Raw genomic sequence first — 10,482 nt, forward strand, 5'->3', positions numbered from 1 at the left:
CGGGATAAATAGAATAAATAGGAATAAGAATACAAGGGAATTGCACATTTCAAGTATTGAAGTCTATTGCACCGTTGACTATTAACAAAAAGTATTGCACAAAAAGTATTGCACAGTGAAGTGAAGAGGCACTACAGCTTAGTTGTTTCCCCGTCCTTTGTCCTCCTGTTTCCCCTCCCCCTCCCCTCCAGAGAGGAGTTAAACAGTTTGATGGCGTGTGACAAAGGAGTTTTTAAGTCTGTTGGTTCTTGTCTTTGGGAGAAGCAACCTGTCACTGAACAGACTCCTCTGGTTGTTTATGGCCGTGTGCAGAGGATGCCCAGCATTGTCCATAATGTCCATCAGTTTCTTTAATGTCCTTTTCTCTGCCACTGTCACCAGAGTGTCCAGCTTCATGCCGACCACAGAGCTAGCCTTCCTGATCAGTTTCTCCAGCCTGGATGAGTCCTTCTTTGCTGTGCTGCTCCCCCAGCACACCACAGCATAGAAATGTACTCCAGCAACCACTGACTGGTAAAACATCCTCAGGAGCTTCCTGCAGATGTTAAAAGACCTCAACCTCCTGAGGAAGTACAGTCGGCTTTGGGCTTTTTTATACAGGTGCTCTGTGTTGCATGACCAGTCCAGTTTCTGTCCACCCACAGCCCGAGGTACTTGTACTTGTTGACCACCTCCATCTCCTCCCCCTCTTTCTGAACCGGCAGTGGACCTGCTCTGGACCTCCCGAAGTCCACCACCATTTCCTTGGTCTTTGAGGTGTTGAGTTGCAGGTGGTTTGTGTGACTCCATGTGACGAAGTTCCTCACCAGACTTCTGTATTCCTCTTCCTGATTATCCCAGATACACCCCATGATGGCTGTGTCATCTGCAAACTTCTGAATATGGCATAATTCAGAGTTGTAGCAGAAGTCAGAGGTGTACAGGGTGAAGAGAAGAGGGGACAGCACAGTTCCCTGTGGTGCTCCTGTGCTGCTGACCACAGTGTCAGACATGATGTCCTTCAGCCTGACGTACTGTGGTCTGTCAGTGAGGTAGTCGGAGATCCAAGCGACCAGGCAGGGGTCCACCTCCATCCTGTTCAGTTTTTCCTGGAGCAGGTAGGGCCGGATGGTTTAAAGGCACTGGAAAAGTCATGAAACAGGATCCTTACCATGCCTTTTCCCTTGTCCAGGTGTGAGTGGGTTCTATGTAGGAGGTACAGGATGGCATCCTCCACTCCGACATCCACCTTGTATGCGAACTGTAGTGGGTCCTGGGCATGTTGTACCTGTGGTCGGAGGAGGTTGAGGAAGAGCCACTCTAGAGTCTTCATAAGATGTGACGTCAGTGCCACCGGTCGGAAGTCATTCAGCTCATTGGGCCAGTTCCTTTTGGGGACCGGGACGATGCAGGATGTCTTCCATAGGGCAGGCACTCTCCCCAGACTGAGATTGAAGACTCGTTGTAGCGGCTCCCCAAGTTCAGCAGCACACGCCTTTAGCATCCTAGGACACACCTTGTCTGGGCCTGCTGCCTTCCTGGGGCAAAGCTTCCTCTGTTGCCTCCTGACCTGATCCACTGTGACACTGGGAGTTGTTTGCATAATAGCATATGCATTACAAATAGAACACATTTGAAATAAATAAAGCAATGTTTAACACATAATTACAATGCAGCAAATGACTTACATAAGGCAATTATGAGTTAGATGCAAGGAATGAAAATACATTGTAGGAATGAATAAAGAGGGTGATATGACTGCATTAGCACTGCACAGTCTAAGTCCACCCTCATGATGCTTGAAGAACTGTTGTTTGTTGGAACCCTGAAGGAATGGTAACACCCCCCCCCCCCCCCCCCCCCCCCCCCAAGTATAGGACAGTAATGTGCAAAAATAAAACAGAAAGCAGGGATTTTTAACATTTATGTAACATGAGTTAGTTTCAGTTTTTCCTGTAGAAGATGGAAGTTAAGGTAAAGAGCTTAAACAAACAAGCAAAGAAAATGTTGGCTGACAATGTTGGCAATCAAAAGTGGCATCTGGTGCTTTTCTAATGTCAAGGAAACTTAATACTCAAGGACTGAGAGTAGGTGTAGAAGTTCCTCTTTTAGCAGTGCAAAGCCTGGCGATTAAGAGTCAGATGGGGTACAAAGTGTCAAATTAGCCAGAAAACACTATCAAAAACAACATGTTTGCCATTGCAGGTTTTCTGCAGAAAACGCGTGTGTACTTTCTGCATCTTCAAAAAATATTACCCCTTTAGGAGGGATTTTATCTCACCACTACTTAGCTTGGGCAGTGTTTCTCTAATGAAAACAATTCCTTACAGTGTTCTCGTTCTCACTGTAAACGTGGAAAGGCACTTATAGATCTAAAGCAGTCAGTGAATTCAAAAAATTTAAATTATGAAAGTAAAGTTGTGAAGAACATATTTAATCTCAATTTGTCAGCAAGTAATTTAATCCTAAACACGTTTCACTTTGTATCCAGTGTGCAGTAGTGATGTGCGGATCGATCCTGAAATATCGATTCCTCCGATACCAGTCATTTATGTTCTAGAATCGATTCTCACATTAAAATATCGATATTTTAATAATTTTGGGTAAAATTGTAGTTTATCATTAACAGGAACACAGTGGAAAGAAACTATAACATTCGGATTGTCTACATTGGTAGGAACTACTTCCTCTTCCGCCTTCCATAGTCATGTGCGAAATACAGCTGTATAACTGTGTCGCAGCCCCTTTGCGTGTGCACTCACAACAATAGCTGAGCGTAATTGGAGTCATGTGCTGACGTATTTTGCATCCACAAACAGCCGAGACGTGGTTTGCGATACATGTGGCAAGAAAGTGAGGTGTTGTGGCAACACCACTGACCTTGTCAAACACCTCAGAGTAAATCATATCACAGAATATAACGAGCGTATGTAGAGGCGAACTGAAGAGGAGTAGTGGACAGGGACAGGTGCTGCTAGGGCGAGACAGACGTCTTCCACGGAGTCCTTTAGTGCTGCAGGCAGGCAACATGCTCAAATAGCGCACAACTTCAGTTTTTTTTTATTTCTATATGATGAACTCTGCATTATTAAGTGATAAGAACAAGTAATCTGATGTCCCGTAATCATTATGATGCTATAATTTGAGATTAGGGATGGGTATCGTTTAGGTTTTATCTGATACCGGTGCCAAATCGGTACTTTTGAAACGGTGCCGGTGCTCAAACGGTGCCCAAACCGGTGCTTAAAGAATGGAGAACACAAAATTGGTCCAAAAACCTCTCATATTCAGCTGGTTTTTTGTAAAAAGATAACAATGTTAGCCTTTTCTGCAGCTATGGGGCATATATGGTATCACTCTTGGCTGGAAGCAGTGCTTAAACAATGGAAAAAACACAAACTTTGTCCAAAAACCTCTCATGTTTAGCTGTTTCCCTCTTTTTCTTTGGTCATTTTAGCCTTTTTTGCCAGGGTGAAGGGAGCATCTGCCATCAAACAAGAAGACAGCCGCATGTAGCTATGATGATGTTTGCTAGTTCAACTTACATGCATTAATGTAATAACGTGGTTAGCCTACTCAACGTAAATTACACACGAACAACATTAAGCTACTCACGCAGAGAAGAACGGCTGCTGCTGCCATCAAATACGGCGCATTTCTCGGCTTTTAAAAAAAAAACGCTATGCGTCGCCAGGTGTTTCATCGGATTCGAGGTGTTACCTCCTTTGACAGTATCACAGTATCAGCTTAAAGCACTTGTTGCAGGCTGCTGAGTTTGCATATTTTGCTGTGAAGTACAGCCAGACTTTTGACCGCTTTGCCTTGGGCATTTTTAATCTGTAGCTCTGCATAAAAGAACGTACGTACCTGGCCCCGCCTACTATCCTCGGAAACGTAAAATGATTGGCTAGAAGTGTATCACAGCTCAGGAAAAAAAAGCACCGAAATAAAGCACCGAAATGTGCACTGCTTTTCGGTCTGGTTACTACCGTTTATGTCAGAACCGGTGCCATCATGGCACTGGACACCGGTACCCATCCCTATTTGAGATACAATAAAAGATTAGAGTTTTTGTACAAAGTATCGGTATCGGATCAGTATCGTCGATACCACCCTGAATTTTACTTGGTATTGGATCGGAAAGGAAATCAGTGGTATCGCACATCACTAGTGTGCAGGAGTCTCAAAGACAAAACAATACATAAATGTCTTATTGTCCTAATATGTCTTGGCAGCGATGTTTTAACTTACCCACAATCATAACTCTTTCATTTCTGTCAGCTCATACCCATATCAAGTACATTTTGATGGCACTTATAACTCTGTAACTGGAAATATAAATAGGTGTCTGTTAAGGCTGGAACACTTTGACTGATTTTAAGTGTCAGTTTAAGCATTTGATTATGGAATATTTGCTACTACTTGGGATGCAAATGTACGATGGTTTGCTCTTTTTTGAGTTCGCCTCTCTACCCTTGGACCTTCTGTTAATCTTCACAGCGTTTGGTTTTAGGCAAGATTTCCTTTCTGCCAGCGAGTCAGCCTACACAAAAACTGTAGCCAAATGTCATTAAAGTTGGCAGAGAAGTGGGAAACAGTCAAAGGAAGATGCCATGAACATTTGCTGTGGAATGTGATCACTTTCTTTCAAACTTGTGGATCGGGGACTGGCTTTGCCATGTGATGCAATGTCCATGTGCCATTCTAATCATGGGATTTTACTAACCATAGAGATATCAGGCAGATTATAAATTTGATTATTATTTCCTAAATGGTTTGTGAATGATAGAATCCAAAACTATAGTTTTAGTGTTTTGCAATTTTTAACGTATCACAAATCTAGGTCTATATGTCACATTTTCTGTTATTGCCTCTTTTTCTCATACACTGACCTGTTTGAGGGTGTACCATTCTCTGCAGTAATACTAAGTGATGCCACATCAGGGAACGACAGTCACTACAGGGGGCACAGCACATTTTGTGGTGCTTTTATCTCCAAGCATGCTTTGTGCTGTTATCTGGCGTCTGCAGCCTGCTGTGGGACTAAATGGTAAACAGGAAGTGCTGTGCTGACACAGCCGTGCCGCTAACACTATACTGTAGAGAGTCTTTGTAGTGCTCAGAGCTAATTTTAATGATAATCAGCTATGCACTCTCTTGGTGCTGAAGCATCATGCATCCACACCTGAGCGACACTGTGTGTGCGTATGTGTATGAGTGTGTGTGCGTGAGAGAGAGAGAAGCAAGGAAAAGAAAAGAAGAGAGTGTTATTGCTGTTGTATATATAAGGTTTGATTAAAAAGTCCTAGGAACAAGCCTATGAATATTAAAAGCCATGCCTGATTTAAACTCAGTTGATCTCACGTTCAAGAACACCTTGTCGAATATGTCCAGACAGCTTCAGTCATGCCGTTGCTCCCTGGAAGTCCTGTTCTTACCAGGTGCGTTGTGAAATTTCACCATGGACTTCCAACCTACATTTCCAAGACAAATTTCATGAGGAGGATCATTGCTGGTTATGTCAGCTGGGTCTCTGGCTATGACTGAATGCTTTTCAGCAGTTTTCAGTTGAAAAGTCCACAGTTGAGGAGAGATAATGCTTGGAATTTTTCTCTTCCTTCATCGGGTTGTGCAACATGAATTGCCCCACACAGTGACACTGTCAATGCATTCAGTAAGTTCTGTTGTAACATCCTGAGAGGAAACAATTGGAACAATCTGCGCATGCCAGAGTGCAATCTCATGCCAGCTCAGAGCACATTGAAAACATAGGAGTTTTTTGGCTACACAAGCACAATCGTCGCTCACCACCTGGCCCATTCACCAAATTTGGCTCCCTACAACTTTGTCCACTCCATGAAAATTAAAGTGAAGTTGAAGGATCACACATCATTTTGACACACTGGAGTAGTTCCAGGATCTGTCGCAGAGCAAAAGTGCAAAGGGACCTAATGGGACTTAGAGTTAGCCATCCAAAAAGTATCAGCTTTGCTGAAATGGTCCGAAGGAGCAAAAGTTTGAATCACGTAAGCTTTTTGGTCACATCTTTCACTTTCTATTACCAGTGTTTTATGAAGTGAAATTCAGTCATTGTGAATTAAAATGGATTGATGTTGTTTCTTAACCTTGGGTTATAAGACCACATCTGTTGAGTTTTATTTATGTGATAATTCACTTTTAATGCTTTACCTAAAGGACTTAAATTGTTCTGATTACCGTAGTTTTCGGGTCATAAGCCGCTACTTTTTTCCCACACTGTGAACACTGCGGCTTATACTGACGTGCGGCTAATGCATTTTTTTTCATGCGGCCAACATTTTGCCTGGTAACAGTAGACCAATACAATTGATAAGTAGTATATATACGGTAAATATTTTATCGGTTGTTAAGTGACGTTGTAATGTTGTTTGTGCACTGTTCCGTAAAAAAACCATAAGCAACGTAATTTGTGTGTTACCAATACGTACGTATACTTAACCATCTCAAGGCAGGCGTTGTGGATTTGCAACAGTTAAAAGCTAACAACCTGATTACCCCACATACATATTTTATGAGGTTTTTTTTACTCAGAAGTACCACTGCAGGTATTATTTTGTGCATTAGCAACAAAAACTTAATTTGAGCCTGAGAGGGTTAAAGGTAGCCGTGTTACAGGCACTGTTCGAGGAAGAAAAGCATTTGCAGTATGTATTTTTGCATGTTACCATAACGTTTATGTTACCTTACGCATTAAATTAAATGTTAAAAATCCTCACGTGTAATATTTCTGTGTAAATATCTCATATTGCAAGTGAAACGCATACGGCTTAAAATCCGGTGCGGCCTGTACAAGTACAACATTGATTCTCTTTCTAAAATTAGAGCATGCGGCTTTTAATCAGGTGCGCTCTGTAGTCCGGGAATTACGGTAAATTATCCGATCTTCAAAATTATTCTTGTTCAAAATGTGATGATATTGCAGTGTTCCTCAAATAATAAGATTGTTTGTACACTCACACTTTCTTATATCAAGTATTAAAAAATGCTATGTATAAGGAATCTCTCTGCAAATATTCCAATTGCCAAACACTTACTGACAAATAAATTACTGAACAGTATCATTAGCTGCCTCTCCAGTGAGTTTCACATCCCTCGGGTGGCCTCCAACTTCACCTTATTATATTTCATATCATTATTTTGCTCTGCACTGGGTAGTGGCACACAACCCCGCTTTCCACCTGCTGCAGGGTCTATTTAGAGTGACCCACAATCTCCAAAGCAGACGGGTGGCTTTTCTGGTATCAGTCATTCTGACATCTGTCAGTATACTTGTGTGCACAACAAGAGACTCAGTGGAAAAGCAGAAAAACTATAATGAGGGTTGGCAAAATGCTGACCTAATCCCCTCTCAGGTAAGGAAACACATTGCAAGAGGGTCAAGGCTTACCTGGTTCACAGTAACTGAACTTCCAAAATAATAAACCTGATGATTGTTTAGTAATCTATTGATTGTATTCATAGTTGGATAAAAAAATAAAATGAATGCTAAACTCAGTTACCAAATAGTGAAGTAAAATATGGGAAACTCTCTATTGTGCGTTTATCTTTAGTGACTCAGCTGCAAGTAAGAAGAGTTGCAGACTAATAGAAATCAACAGGCTGTCACTTCTGGGCTACTTCTATATTTGTGCGTGTGCGTCTGCGTGTGCGTGTGTGTGTGTGTGTGTGTGTGTTGGTGGGGAAGGAAGAGAGAGGGAAAGAGAGATGCAACTCTTATTTCTGACTGGGGCTGAATCATTGAGTAACACTGTGGCAGGGGTGTGGTCTGGCCTGCTGCAGTGGAGGAGTGATGCAGTGAGCTCTCGAGGCAGTGTCGGGGCAGCAGGGGGGACAGGTGTGTGTGCTGTGACTAATGACTCTCTCCATAGTGACAGTGGAGACTGACGAGAGGAGTGTGTGCAGTGGAGGAGTTGCGGAAGGAGCTGACTCCTGACTCAATAGTGCCTTAAACCAAAAGCAAATTGCTAACCCCCTTCTGCTGACTGTGCTCCGGATGGGGGACAGTGATGACCCACAGGTTTTCATAGAGACTTTCCATGCCACGGTGCTGGCGTGTCAGTTGCCGGAGGCGGAGTGGGTGCCGTGGCTGCTGCCGACCCTGTCAACTTTCACAATGTCTGCCACACGGTGCCACCTTTGATGTTTTCGGGCCAGCCAGCTGACCGGAAGGGAGCGGCCGTTCGCCTGGGCACGGAGGCTGCAGGATGCAGCCACGAGATGGCTACAGCTTGGACCCTTGGAGGGGGAGACTTGCATGTTGTCACTCATCGTGTTGGAGCAGTTTGTGAAGGGGCTGTGTTGCCTGGGGACAATGCGCGTGGGTCCGGTGCCACCGGCCGACAAGCCTGGAGGCAGTGGTTACCTTGGCCGAGGATCACATGGCTGCTTGGGCAGAGGAAGCGGAGTGGGGCAGACAGCCTACTTGTCACTGGCCGCCGATCCCGGTGCCTCAGAAGAAGTTCCCTGTCCCAGCTGCGACCAAACAAACTTTAGCATGGAGCCCCACCAACCCATTTGTGGGTCTGTGTCCCTCCCAGATCCCGGAAGCCCCAAGTGCTGCCTCCAAGCCACGGAGAACAGCACAGACGCTGGGGCAGGAGTGTTGGAAGTGCGGATGGCAGGGGCACCTGAGATGGGATTGTCTAGTGATGGAGGTGTAGGCCAGGTGTTTGGGGTCGCTGGGGCTCCTGCACCTTCTCCCAGCCCAGGAGGGACGTACTGCATTCTGGTAAGATGTCAAGGGGCTATTTGCCATGCTTTGGTGGACACGGGCTGCACGCAGAATCTGGTCCACCAACACTTGGTTCACCCCGGAGCGTTATTGGAGGCAGAGTGGGTGAAGGTAAAATGTGTGCATGGGGACATTCACAAGTATCCAATAGTGCAGTTGCTTTTAAAGTTAAAGGCCAAAACACATAAAATAAAGGCTGCAGTTAGCTCGAACATGTCACATCCCCTGATTTTGGGAACAAATTGGCCCGGGTTTCACAAGCTGTTGGGGCAGTATGTGGGGATGCGATCACGACAATTAGACGTGAGTAGTGTTCAGCGGTGACTCGAGGTTTTCTGACACTGATTCTGGGGGGCAGTAGATGGCAGGGCTTTCTACAGAGGCCCTCCTGCTCCAATGATTCACCCCACGAAAGATTTTCCAAGGGAACAGTCTCGTGATGGCACCCTACGCTCAGACTAGATAGATATTGATGGTTACTTGGTGTGCCCTGAAACTGTGCAGACCTACCCACTCTTCGTATTATGGATCAGAGCAGAGGAAGAACATACCCAATTGTTTGTCCTGCAAAGCTGCCGGGAAATTATTTTCTAGGCGGCTCATTATAACCCTGTGGCATATAACCTGATGGCATTATAACCCCATGACAGGGCGTATGGGGTTAGGAGCTTGAGGAGCTTAAGCTCCTTACAGTCTGGAGAGGATAATGGCCCAATTTTATTGGCCGGGCATCCGAGCAGATGTGCGCCCACGGTACGCATTCAACTGGAGTGTCAGCTGGTTAACCAGCCAGCCATCCCGAAAGGGCCTTTGCGCCCTTTACCATTAATGGAGGTCCTGTTTGAGCGCATTAGTATGGACCTCATCAGTCCATTTCACCGAGGTGCACATGGTTATCACTTTGTATTAGTTCTGGTGGATTACGCAACGCAATACCTGGAAGCAGTGCCGCTGCACACCATTTCTGTGAAGAGTGCAGCGCAGGCGCTGTTTCAGTTCGTCTCCCAAGTTGGTATTCCGAAAGAAATATTTAATGACCAGGGCACGTCTTTCATGTCTTGTCACTTGTCTTGCACACTTATTGGCCATTAAATCTATTCAGACCAGCGTCTACCACCCTCAGAGTGACAGGCTTGTGGAGTGGCTGAATGAGACTTTAAAGTCCATGATTCGTAAGTTCATTCATGAGGATGAACGCAATTGGGATCGTTGGTTAGACCTTCTGTTGTTTGCAGTGTGAGAGGTGCCGGATTTGGACTCGGCCTCAGTCCGGCGGTGGGGGGTGTGTGGCAGGGGTGTGGTCTCTGGCCTGCTGCAGTGGAGGGGTGGTGGAGTGAGCTCTCGAGGAAGGTGTGTGTGCTGAGACTAATGACTCTCTTCATATATATAGTGACGGCGGAGACGGGCAAGAGGACTGTGTGCAGTGGAGGAGCTGCAGAAGGAGCTGACTCCTGGCTCAAGAGTCCCTGAAGCCAAAAGTGAACTGCTAAACCAAGCAAAACAAAAGAAAACAAAACACGTCAAACACTGTGTGTGTCAGGTCCTTGTTGCAAGCACCAGTACCCAGAGGTGAGTCATGGCCTTGCTGGCCACAAGTTCTGAAATTATAAGTTCTTCTCCTGAGCCAAAGGGCCAGTTCACAGATCGTTATTTATTAGAGCACATCAAGCCAAATCAAGTCACACATCGAGCTGTGCCACCAAATTCAGTTTAAAGGCAGAGTAAGCTATTCT

The sequence above is a fragment of the Astatotilapia calliptera genome, chromosome 1, assembly GCF_964374335.1.
Source record: "Astatotilapia calliptera chromosome 1, fAstCal68.1, whole genome shotgun sequence".
NCBI lineage: Eukaryota > Metazoa > Chordata > Actinopteri > Cichliformes > Cichlidae > Astatotilapia > Astatotilapia calliptera.